Source organism: Elephantulus edwardii, unplaced genomic scaffold (assembly GCF_000299155.1).
Source record: "Elephantulus edwardii isolate Elephantulus edwardi_28Jun2011 unplaced genomic scaffold, EleEdw1.0 scaffold00181, whole genome shotgun sequence".
NCBI lineage: Eukaryota > Metazoa > Chordata > Mammalia > Macroscelidea > Macroscelididae > Elephantulus > Elephantulus edwardii.
The window spans coordinates 187,356-201,322 of NW_006399931.1; positions in this window are offsets into that span (position 1 = coordinate 187,356).

Sequence of the window (13,967 nt, forward strand, 5' to 3'; positions counted from 1 at the left end):
ATGATGTAGATGCCATCACTTTTCCTTTTGTAGATGTATTGTTCCATTTGGAAGTCAAGGTTGGTGCCGCCCAAATGGGTTCCTGCTGCAAGGAACTAGTAATTTTAAAACTGAATGGCCTTATTCAATTAAAATAAGTAACACTGATACAGTTTCATAAATAAATTAGACTAGGTTGATATTAAACATAGCCTTGTAAATGTGTACTCACAGCTTGTCCCTTTGAATCTGTTTTTTGCAAGTCTTCTTACCCTATGTCTATGTAATTACCATCTCACCCACAGCAATCTTTAGTAACATCTCCAGAAACTCCTCGAGAAGTCTTAGGAAAACCCACTAAGAGTACATACAATACTCAGTTACTGCAACCTTCCCTTTAATAGGGGTCATATTGCTACAGCTCAGAGGCAAAAAGTTATCCTCCTAAAATGTCATTTGAATTGTTGCCAGCAGAGGGAGCCAGTTCCTAACCAAACCAGAGTACCAAAATGTGATGACACCCTTGTAGTGGAAACTTAAGCTGTCTGCAGATCCTTACCTTGACGCCTACTTAACTAGATAGGACAAAGTGATTTTTCCCCTCTAGCTCAACGGTAAAAGCAAGCTATCTCTTATTTCCTAAATCAGATTTCAGAGCAAATCAGAAATAGAAAGGTTAGCTGGTAAAAATGTCATTTCCTATAAAATGTGAACCTACTTTATCAGTTAAAATAATCCAAGATTTTTATTCCCTTGCCAACAGAATAAGGATATATTCTGACCATTTCCTATCATGAAGTTTGCATTTTTCCACTCAAATGAAACCTCGGGTCTTCTCTACTACTCTCTGGTTATTTGGTTATATAACCTGGGCATGACTGTATTCAGCAGGTAATCATTTTAATAACAGTTGCAAATCACCTTAGCAAGCACAATACACAAAAATATCCTTTCTCAGTTGGCTGCTAAGAAATACAAGAGTGAATGCAGTTACGAGTTAAGACACAGGAGGAGGACTAACAGGGAGGTGCCAATCAGAGACGCCATACCCAGAAGCAGGAATGCAGCAACAGAAGTATCCCTGCTTCATTCTCAATCTGAAGCCCTAGTAGGAAGAATGGCTGATTTGTATGATCCATAATGCTCCCAGTACAAATGGCATGACAGAAAAGAAGCTTATGCTTGGTCTTTGCATCTTGACACTGGAAATGTTCATCTTTTGATTTTATGAAGAGATGATACTCAAGACAGAGTATTATCTTTCAGTTGTCTAGATAGTTCTGGGGGGTGTTCTGGTGAGCTAGTGGGTAAGAAGTTGCACTGCCAACCCAAAGACACGCAGTTTGAATCCATCAGCTGCTCCGTGGTAGAAAGACCGGCAATCTCCCCCAGTGTGATTTACTGCCTCTGAAAAACTACAAAAGGGTCAGCTGTGAGTCGGTTCCAACTCAACAACAACAATCCTGTAAGCACTGGTACCCTGGAGCTATTCACCTGCCACCAAAGCTCCCAACAAGAGTCTCTCATCGGGGACTACTTTTTTTACCACTTCTACAGTTTGCTCGGCTCCACGGTCAACACTCCTGGTACCAGCAGCCAGAAAATAAAAAAATGTATTGCAATGGGAAAATCTGCTGTTAGGGATCTCTCTAAAGTACTCAAGAGCAACAGTGTCTCTCTGGAGACTAAGGTGCGCCTGATACAGGCCATGGTCTTTGCAATCACTTGCTATGCATCAGAGAGTTGGACAATGACTAGGGAGGACAGAAGGAGAATTGATACCTTTGAGCTGTGATGCTGGAGAAGAGTATTGAATGTACCATGGACTGCCAAGAAAACAAACAGATTCATCCTGGAGAGGGTTAAACCAGGCTACTCCTCAGAGGCAAGGATTCTGGGGCTTTGTCTGACATACTTTGGGCATGTTATAAGGAGGGACAGGTCCTTGGAGAGGGACATCATGCTTGGGAGGCTGGAGGGACAGCACAGGAGGGAAAGACCCTCTATGAGGTGGATTGATTCAGTGACTGGGGTAATCAGGATGGGTGTGTCAGAGACAATGCGATTGGCACAGGATAGAGCAGGGTTTAGGGCTGTTGTACACAGACAGGGTCGCTATGAGTCACAAACAACTCAATGGCACATAACAACAACAAATTTCACAACTCAGATAGATGTTAAGATGAAAGCTTGTTTCAAAGTAAAGCCACGAAGAGCATGGGATACACAGAAACCTCTCTTCCATCCCCACTGCCCAGGGGATGTATGTACTGCAAAGACCTTCTAATTGGAATAAATCAATAGGGGGGGTCTACCAGAAGCTCCCTCTCTTTGAAGCAGCCACTTACAATCCTTTTTCTTCCCATATCCCCAAGCACTCTGCTTTTATGCCACACATTTTACAGAGACACACCCCACCCTGCCTTTCAGCTGGAGCTGACTCTTAACTGACCTTCCACTGGGGGTCCTGGCTGTAAATGACACAGGAGGAGACGGCTGGCAGGTCTCAAACTGGTCACGCACTTCAGAAAGGCAGGCATACAGTAACTTTTAGAAAGAAGAACGTAAACAAAAGCTTCGAAAGGATCAGACTAGACAAGAAGGGTAAGAATTCTAACTTAGTTTATTATTTCCATTTTAATAGACCTCAGGCATTTATTGATCATGGCATAGATCACTCTACGGAGCTAAAATAATTCTTAGGTGAATTCAATCCAATGAGAGCCAATGTGACACTGAAAAGAAGTTGGCCCTTCTTCCCTTGACAAAGTACTTACCTGGCAGGCAAGGCTGTGGCTGATGGTATTTTGAGGGTCGAGTGGTTTCCCACTGGCTCCCCTGATGCAGTCTCTCCCACACTGCTGGTAGTGGCTGTGCAGGAAATGCTGACTTAGGGTGACCCAGTGCGTGAGAGTGGAGCGGCTCTATAGTTGTAATCTTAATGGAAGCCGACCACCAGGTTTATCTCCCAAAGTACAGCTGGGGGAGTTCAAACTGATAACCTTTAGGTTAACAGTGAGAGCAAAGCTTCTGCACCACCTAGAGGCCTGTAAGAGCTTGAAGCAACTATTACATGAGTAATCTTAGATGATTTCCCCAAAATGACACTCATCTAAAGACATTTCCAAAAGTCTCTAGCACGTATCTTTCAGTAACTAATACATGGTTCTCCAGCTACTCAAAAACCAAGAGTTCCTATGAATCTTAGAAAATCAAAATGGTGTCAATAGAAGCAAATACAATTCATTTATGCAGAAAAAAGTTTAACATGCCCAGACTCAGGAAAATGACCTGCCAAATCATACCACACAGTAACTACCTAAAATAACACTCTCACACAGTGAACTCTCACTGCCATCCAGTCAGGACAGCTGCCCCTCCATTGGTTTCTGAGAAGACTATTGATGTTTCTTAATCAGAGCTGCTGGTGGATTCGAACCCCCAGACAGGTCCAGCCTTTGAGTGAGCAGAGCCACTTCCTAAGGACTATGCCACCGAAGCCCCCTGACATATGGTGATACAGGAATAATAATAAATACGCGTCCTATACAGGCTTTTGACATACGGATGTCTTTGAACTATGGTGTTAGAGAAAAGCACTAAGTATCCCATGGACTGGCCAAAGAACTAACAGATATGTCTTGGAGAAAGTGCAGCCAGAATGCTCCTTGAACGATGACAAAGCTTCATCTCACATACTTGGAGCCTGTAGCTAGGAGACGCTATTCTTTACAGTGAGACATACTTGAAGGTCACCAAAAGAGAGGAAGACCCTCAATTAGATGGACTGACATACTGACTGCAGCAGTGAGTTCAAGTATGTCAGAAATTACGAAGACGGCACAGGATAAGGCAACATTTAGATTTGTTGTTCATGGGTCACCATGGGTTGACTCAACACCTAATAACAATAATATAAAGCTTAAAATTAATGTATGTACAGTGTAGTTTCCCAAGAAAGAGCTTGGCAATGTCATTCTCACTGCTGGGGAGGGAGGGGAAATGTGCTGTTTACTAAAACGTCGCTGCAAATGACGGCAAAATGTTTTTCTAAGCACGGTCGTCAATTTAAAAGTGTGAGGCAACGTGTTAAACAGACTGCTGCAAAGGAATTGCTGAACACTAGTTTCACTTTTTGCCTTTTTCCATAAAAGCAAACAAAAATCCACTCTGGATTTCTTCTAGTTAAAGGATAGAGTGAAGTGGTATAAAGCAAACTTTCAGAAAATAGAGATATGGGTCCGGTGTGGGGGAGTGGAAGGGGATCCAAGCAGATGGCTTAAAGAGCTAACTCGCCAGGATTTTAAAATCATTTCCTTCTGTCCGTCAACTCTACAAATAAAGGCAACTGTCTGAATACAGCGTGAATTAGACAAACTGACTCTTAGACAAACTGACTCTAATCTTAATTTTATCCTAACTTTGGCAAAATTCTTAAAATCAGTGGCCTTAGGTCTACATACAAACCTCCAGGAAAACCAGGGACAATTGGGAGAATAAAAGTTGAGCAAGATCTTCCTAATTAGACACAATCTGAGTTCCATTAGTAATCCTCCAGGGAGGCCTGCAGTTACAGAAACATATTTCAAGTTGTTTCTCTGGTTACTCACTGCCTTCACTGTATAATAATTAGACATAACTAGATAATTATCTTTATTAAACATTTACATCTTTTTTTATTGCACACCTACTATGTGTTGTCAGGCATCTCCAAAGTATGTCAGATGAAGCTTCAGAATCTTTGCCTCCAAGGAGCAGCCTGGCTTCACCCTCTCCAGAACGAACTTGTTTGTTCTCCTAGCAGTCCTTGGTATATTCAATACTCTTCTCCAGCACCACAGATCAAAAGCATCAACTCTCCTCCTACCATCCCTAGTCATTGTCCGGCTCTGATGCATAGCAAGTAACAGCAAAGACTATGGCCTGAATCAGGTGCACCTTAGTCTCCAGACTGACAGCGTTCCTCTCCAGTACTTTAGAGGGGTCTCTGACAGTAGACTTTCCCAATGCAATTTGTCGTTTAATTTCCTGTCTTCTGGTACCAAGAGTGATGACTGTAGAGCCAAGCAAACTGAAGCTGTCAACAATCTCAATCTCTTCATCATCTATCATGATGCTGCCAAATGGCCCAGTGGTGAGAATCTTTGTTTTCTTGATGTTGAGCTTCAATCCACATTGAAGGCTGCAGTTCTTGACCTTCTGCAGCAAGCACTTCAGGTCCTCCTCAGTTTCAGCAAGCAGGGTTGTGTCATCTGCATTAACACACAGTGCAGGAGAGGAAGACCCTCAATGAGATGGATTGATTCAGTTACTGGGGATAGGTGTGTCGGAGACAATAATATTGGCAAGGGATACAGCAGGGTTTAAGGCTATTGTATATAAGGTCATTATGAGCAGGCGACTCAATGGAACATAACAACAACAACTATGTGTTTAGTGTTGTGCTTTAAATGTATATAATGAAATTAATTACTTGAATCAACTCATTATCAGAAATCTGGAGAAACATCATATCAAGCCAGATGGAGCCACGGTCCTATGGTCCGTGCAATGGTCCCCTACTGCCTGTTACTCAGCTGTCAGAGTCTAGCTTTCTCTTCAAATGCAGTGGGGATGCTGAGACATTTCCTAAGTGTCCTCTTCTCAACTGAGGGACAAAGACTGATGTATATGTAATATTTTTAAAGCTGCTGCTCTGCAGTGCACATCCCTCATAAAACCTTAATCACAGCAAATGTCGTTAAATCCTTTAAAACCAGATTGCTCTAGCTTCACAGAACTAGTCTGGCTGCCTCAGCGTCAGTTCCCTGGAGAGAGGAGAGAAGCTCTACTCTATTAGGAGACCAGCTTGCCTCATCAAATTCCTCTTCTGAGAAAGAGGTCAAGGAGAATATCTGCTGTGCCATTTTTCAATTCCTCCTTCCAAGAAATTGCTGTGATTGACAGATGTTAGTTCTTTGAGATCCAATGGCCTAATTCCAAGATCAACTGTTTCTTAGTTAAAAGAATGATACCCATTCACCAAGCTATATGACTCTCCATAAGCACAATGCTTTATAATTGTAAGGTTTTAGAATGTTCAATGTTCATACACACTCGCATAAATTCTCAAAATACCCATTGGGATGGTGGATTAAGTATCATTTTCATTTTATAGACTGGGAAACTGCAACAAAGGCAATATATGATTTGTCCAAGACATATGTTATGGTAGATCTAGTTAACTTTTACTATTTCATTGTCTGGTAAATGATTCTGCCATACATCATATACCTTTCCAATCATCTTACTATGTCTCCTAACTCCATTACCTGCCCCAGCTTACTGAAATATTCACTGCCGAAGGCAGTCTGCTGACATGAACAGCTGTAGTACTGTAGATGTAGAGGGGTGTAGGGCAGTAAAAAGAATGACTTCTGGAACCCAAGATAGACTCACTCTCATAGTCCTGTCACTTAAGGTGTGTGACTTAGTATAAACTAATAACCAGTTTCAATGTTTTTATTTGTAAGTGTAGTACACCTCACACAATTCTAGAAATTAAGTAAGTTAACACATACACTAAGTACTTGAATTATGGAGACATTCAAGTAGTAAATCCCTGTCCAGGAAAGGTCCTAAGGAGAATGCCAATCTCCAGAGAGTCTCTAAACCATTTGATTACAAAACTAAATCCACACTCTGCTGTCACATGAGTCGATTCCAACTCATTCTCCACCAGGTTCCTGACTCTGGTGCGACCTCCTGTGAGGGAGGTGACTGCCCGGCTCTCTCCTGAGGAGCAACTGGTGGGTTTCAACTGATGACCTTTCAATTCACAGTGCAACGCATTATATCAGTGCAACACCATGCCTATTTATCTCAGCAACCCTTAAAAATCAAGAGATGAGGATTAGGGAACTCAGAGTACTAATGCTTTGTTGGCACTTCTCTTAATCATGTGAGGGCGATTTTGGCTGTCAGTCTAAAGAACAGCTTTTAGAACAGTCAAACCAATTAACAACAACAAAAATAAAATAGGAAAAGGCAAATGTGTTCAAATAAATAGCATTTATCATGGGTACACAAAGTAATTGTTCTACCAACTAAACATACATTTGAATGCCAACTAGAATACAGCCTTTGGTCTTCCAATAAAGAAGAGTGGAATTAATGCTACTTTTCTTACAAAACAACTAGTTAGATACATACATACAAAGAAAAAATAATATGAATGTTAATCTAAATAATCCTTCTTCAAACAAGCCAAACACAAACTTTTTATGATCCATAAATGAACAATAACTATGGCCACAAAGTGTCTAAAAGTGAATTAACATTCTAGGTTTATAGCAAATCAAAGCTGAATCTCATTCTCAATATGATACATAAATTCATACTAGCCCACTTCTTTCCAGGGATTATACTATACTTGAAGAGATAACTGCTGTAAACATCAGGGCTTTTTGGAGCAGTTCCTCCTGGATAAGCCATGGCTGACAAAGCAAAATCAGGAAAATATACAATTTTTAAATTACGTATGCCCGGAATGATAACGAGAACCAAGAAAATCACAAATTGATAGAAACTTAATCTCCCTCTTAGAAAACAAGAGTAATGCGCACACTGCAGAGCAACTGAATCTTTTGCTTGGCAAAGTCAGAAACAAGAATGCCCTGATCAAAGATGGCAGCTCTGCTTTCAATGCGTGCTGCAGGGGGAGCTCTGGTGGCCTAGTGGCAAGAAGCTGCACTGCAATCCCAGAGGCGCGTGGTTAGAATCCACCAGATGCTCTGCAAGGAGAGGAGGGGCAATCTCCTCCTGTACCAGTCAGATCTGATTTGACGGTACACAGACACACAAAATAAAATAAAATAAAAAAATGCGTGCTGCATTCTACAGTCCCGGCAATAATCCTACCTCCCATATCAGGTTTCTGAAAGGGCTCATTTTATATCTTTATTACATATCTTCCAAGTCTCCCATTCTAGTTTTTATTCCATACATCCATATTTTGAAATTTCCAGCTCGTCTTAGTTTCACTTCACTGACCATGACTCAAATTGTCAAAGTGATTCAAAGCCCTGGTAAATCTATGAACAATTTCAATGCATCATATCTCTACCCTGTAAGAATTTGGACTTACTGTTGCTAATTTTGTTTCTGTATTTTGATGGGATTCCCTGACATCAGTTTATACCTTGGACTAGAATTTTTTTCAGATTGTTAATCATTCTAACAGAGTGTGTGTGTGTATAAAAGTTTTAGAACTAATTTTTACCTACTAGTATCAAAAGAAATTTTTAATGAATTTGTCTTACTTGGATCCATACCCTTGTTAACCAGCAGTTAAGAAATCAAAAGATGTTTTGCATTGGGAAAGTCTACTGGAGAGATCTGGGACCTCTCCAAAGTACTAAGGAGCAAATGGTGTCAGTTTGAAGACTTAGTGCACCCAATTTTCAGGCCATGTCTTTTCAATCACTTGTTATGACCCTGAGAGCTGGACAATGAGTAAGTATGAAGGATGACAGAAGAACTGATGCCTTTGAGTTGTGCTTTTGGAGAAAAGTACTTAGTATCTCAAGGATTGCCAAAACGGAACAAACAGAAATGTCTTGCAGAAGGGGAAGCCAAGGTGCTCCGTAGAGGTAAGGATGGCAAAGCTTTGTCTCACATGTTGTTCTTTCTTATTAGGTGCTGTCAAGTCTAGTACAACTCATAGCAATTCTATGAACAATGGATCTAATGGATCTGAACCCCGTCCTATCCTGTGCCATCTTCACACTTCCTGGCACTCTAGAGCCCACTGTGGCAGACACTGTGTCAACTCACCTGCCTGAGGGTCTTCCTTTCCTTCACTGACCCTCCACCCTTCCAAGTATCATGTCCCACTCCAAGGAATAGCCCCTCCTAGCAACATGCCTAAAGTATGTGAGACAAAGCCACATTATCCTTGCCTCCAAAAAGCACTCTGGCTGCACTCTCTCCAAGACATATTTGTTTGTTCTTTTGGAAGTCCATAGGATACTCAGCACTATTCTCCAACACCACAGCTCAAAAGCATCAATTTTTCTGCCATCCTTGCTCATTGTCTGGCTCTCAGATGCACAGCAGATGATCAGAAAGATGGTCTCAATCAGACATACATTAGGCTTCAAACTGACATCATTATTCCTCAATGACCTGGAGAGGTCCTTAACTGCAGAATTTCCCAATGCAATGTGTCACCCATTTCCTTACTGCTGACACTAAGGGTATTATTTGTGGATCCAAGTAAGATGAGGTTTTTGACCATTTCAATCTTTTCTCCATCTATCATGATTTTGCCTATTGGTCAAGTGGTACGAATCTTTGTTTTCTAGACATTGAGATTCATTCCATACCAAAGGCTGCATTCCTTGATCTTCTGCAGCAAGTGCTTCGTGTCCTCCTCACTTTCAGCAAGCAAGGTTGTGGCATCAGCTTAACACAGATTATTGATGAGTCTTCCTCCTATTGATGCCACATTCCTCCTCACAGAGTCTAGCTCTCAAACAATTTGCTCAGCATACAGAATGAATAGGTATGGAGAGAGAATGCAACCCTGATGCAAACCTTTCTTAATGTAAAACCATGCAGTGTTCCCCTGTTCTGTTTGCACAACAGCCTCCTGGTCCAGGTACAGATTTTGCATAAGCACAATTAAGTGTTCTGGGCACTTGAATGACCAAGGAAATATCAAAAGAAGGTAGAGGGAACACACAAGAGCCACTGTAATGAGTTGATGGCCTAGTAAAAAGAAATTGCACTGCCAACCCGAAGATTCATGGCTCAAATACTAACTGCTCTGGAGGAAAAAGATAGGAAATCTTCTCCTTTGTGATTTAGTCTCTGAAAACCAGCTGAAGGGTCAGCTGTGAGTCTGTCAGACTCAATGACATATAACAACTACAACAGAAAGTCTCAAAAATTAGACAAAGTATTCTTTATTTTTTATTTTAGGAGACTCTGGTGGTCTAGTAGGTAGAGAGCTGCATTGCCAACTCAAAGGCAGGTGGTTCAAATCCACCAGTTGTTCCATGAGAGAAAGATAGTCAATCTCCTCCCAAATAATTTACAACCTCTGAAAACCTTTTGGGAGGGTCAAATACGAGTTAGTTCTGACTTTATGGCAATGAACAAAAATAACATTCTTGATGTTAATATGTCCAGAATTTTTTGGGGTTTTTTCCCCCCTAAAACTCTCTATCCTCAACCGTTAAAACTGAGTTTTTCCAATATTGCAGTTTCAAAGATAGGGGAGGAAATATTGCTAGGTATCTTGGCTAGCAACTTGAATAAAAGTGGTTGAATAATATGCTGTAAAGGTGTCTCAATCTACAGGTCAAGTTCTAACAAGGTATCCCAAATAATTTATTCTTAATAATAGCTAGTCATGCTTGGAAAGGTGGGGTGTCAGAAAAGGGGCGGAAGGACTTCAACAAGATGAACTGACCCAGTGATTGCAACAGTGGGTTTAAGCCCAGTGGAGACTATGAACATGGCACACTACTGGGCAAGGTTTCAATCTGTTACACATAGGGTTGCTCTGTCAGAAGCAATTCAATAGCAACAACACAACAAATAATACCTAACAGTCTGTCATGTGTGCCCCAAAATATGCATATGCAGTAATATAATGAAGACGTTAAGAATGGAATGTGTGTTGTATACCATCGAGTCAGAATCGACTCACTGCTGACCCTCCAGTGGGTTTTCAGAGACAGTACATAACATTCTTTTATAGAAGGAAATTGCCCATCTTTCTCCTGCGGAGTAGCCGGTGGATTAAAACCCAGTCCTTCTGGCTGGCAGTGCAACTCCTCATCACTAAGCCCTCAGAGCCCCCTAAGAGGGGATGCAGCACCTTTAACCCGGTCATGGGCCTGATGTAAGGCAACTTTCCCTAGAGCGTGGCCGGCATCACCTTTTGTCTTAAGAGAGAGAAAGAAAAAAAAAGAGAGAGAGAGAAAGAAAGAGAGAGAGAGAAAGAAAGAGAGAGGAAGGAAGGAAGGAAGGACGGACAAAGAGGGCAAGGAATCTAGGTCCCACCAAGAATAAAGAGCTGGGAGCAGAATATGTCCTTTGTACAAGGTTCTTGTGCTGAGAAATTTCTCAACAAAATGGACTCATTCATTGTACTAGAATGGGATGAAACTCATAGCTGATCCTCTAGTGGGTTTTCAGAGGCTGTAAATCGTGCAGGAGGAAATTGTTCGTTTTTCTCCAGTGGATGCACAGATGGATTTGAAATCCCTGTTTTGGATTGGCAATATAATTCCTTACCCACTAAGCCACCAGAGCAACAGAAAAGAAGGCCAAGACATATGGAGATCTTCAAGGAATGGCAGGCCTATAGAAGCTCACAGAAATAAGCACCTTCTTCCAGAACTGCCAGATCAAATGTCTGTCCCTACAGCCAGCATCCTGAATGTGGATTTCTAGCCTCCTAAACTGTGACAGAATACATTTCTGTTGGTTAAAGCCATCCATTTGTGCTACTGTAACAGAAGCACTTGATAACCAATACAGTATCCTTCTTCTCCCCTCCCCAAGGTTTTATTGACAATTCTCCCCCTTCTTTTATTGGTTTTCACACCATAATTCATATACATTGAACTTCATTCATGTACACTACGTTTTATACAATCTTTCACTTATGCTGTGTTTCATACAATCATTCATACACGTTGCGTTTTTATGTCATTCCTATTGATCCATCCCTGTCTTTTCAAGTCCACATTGAATCTTTCCTATTCCTTCACCTTCCACTAACTCTCGTATCCTAATGATTTCCACCCTCCCCCTTTCCAAATAGAACATTTATAAACATTTTGCTAAGTTAGCCTTTTTTTTTTTAAATAAAATTTTCATTTTGTACTAGTTTACTTACAAAGTTTGTAACATTGCTTTTCCTACTGGATCTTTCCCATTTCCTTTACTCGCCCTTCCTTCCACCTATCAAATTGTACGACCCTATGATTGATTACCCCCACTGCCCATCCTCACCCCTCTACTCCCACCCTCCCCCCTTGACTCCTCAGACACGTTTTACTAGTTATCTATTTTCTTTTCTTTTTTTTTTAAAAAAAGAAAGTTTACAGAGACTTTGGATTTCCATTGTTGACAGTTATCCTTCTATTTTCACAACAATAGTCTTATGTAGTATTTGTCATGATGAGACTAAAATATTTCACTCTGCTTAATGCTCTCTAGACTTTCCGTGTTATAAGAAATCACTGTTTCCTAGTGCTGCATAGTAACCCACTATGTGAAGGTACTACAGTTTCTCAATCTATTCATTTGTTAGTGGACATCTGGGCTGCTATTGTGAATACTGTTGCTATGAGCGTAGGACTGCATATCTCCATTCATGTATCTGTTCTAATTTCCTTGGAATATACTCCTAACAGCAAGCTCATATAGGATTTCTATCCTCAGCTTTTTTTAAGAAACTGCAAACTGCCTTTAGAATGGTGGTACCATTTTCCAATCCCTCCAGCAATGCATGAGAGGTCCAATCTTTCTGCATCCTCTCCAACATTTATTATCTGCTGTCCTATTAAACTTTGGTGCTGCTATTGGGACAAGACAGTATCTCACTGTTGTTTTGATTTTCATCTCTCTGACTAACAGTAATTTTGAGCATTTCTTTATGTGTCTGGTGGCCATTTGAATATCTTCCTTTGTGAAGACTCTTCATCTAAGATAGTTTCCTTTCATGAGTAAATGAGCCAGAGTCAGTGTTTTCCCTCCTAAAGCCACTTTCATTCTTATGATACTTTCCACTCTATTAAGTAGGAGAGAAAGGTAATATATAGCCAGTCAGCAAGGAATTTTGCTTAATCAGCAGGCTTTATTACAAATCTTACAGCCACTGCTGAAATAATTATTACATGGCTTATGGATTAATTTATCTTAAGATGTATAAATTAATAATAAAGAAAAAAGCAAGGAGAGCTAAGAAAATTTTATGACTACTGCCTCTTCAGGACTCGTGTGAGAATATTGTGAATCTGTTAGTAACTGCACAAAACAAGCTGCAACTGCTTAATGGGAAAACAAATTAAGGCGAGCACATTAAGTTACAAATTTACAAGTGTTATTTCTATTAAAGGGATATAGAATTTGAAAATTCTACAAATTCTAAGGGTTTTCTTATAAAAAGAGAAAGGACATAATTTAGTCTTTAATAATTCATTTTAATTTGGTATTGTTAAAATGACCTGTGAAATGAGAACTTAGGGGGAAATTAAGATTTTTTTTTAAAGTAACCTTCCATTAAAAAGAAACTTCTTTCATCTTTGTAAAGACCTGTGTTTATAAAATGACCATTTTTGTGACATCAGATGAATAATTTTATTACTCACATGATTATAAAATCCTTTTACGAACACTATCCCATCTTGTATAAAATATAATGTGGTAGTTATTGAGGCAGTTAACAGCACAGATCCTAGAGAAAAAAAATTTATGATTGGATTTCTGGCCTTCACAATCACTTCTTCACCTTGGGCAAATTATTGAAATCTCTGTGTCTCCCTCAGTTACCTCATTATAAGTCATGGTGATAAGCATACTTCCTTTATAGAGCTGTGGTAAGAGCAGATGATATCCAGACACCGTTAACAAAGTCCACGTCAAAGTGCTTTTATGGTACCTGGCACGCTGAAGACACTGAAAACTAGATTTGTTTTATTTCCTGCATAATTTAGAGATATTTTATAAAATAATTGGCTAAATTTATTTAGCATGTGTGTCATGAATTTGAACATTCTTTGACATTTATATCAAAGGAGGAAAGAAGCACTAAAGGAAAAATATGTACCTTCAAATGATATTTATCTTAGCAAAAGAAGTTTGAAAACAAGCATATTTATTTCTTTTACAGAATACAATTTAAAAAATATGGGGAAATATGGGAAGCCAGTACTAAATATTTGTAATAAACTGAATGCTATTTAAAAAAAAAAAATAAAAAGCAAAAC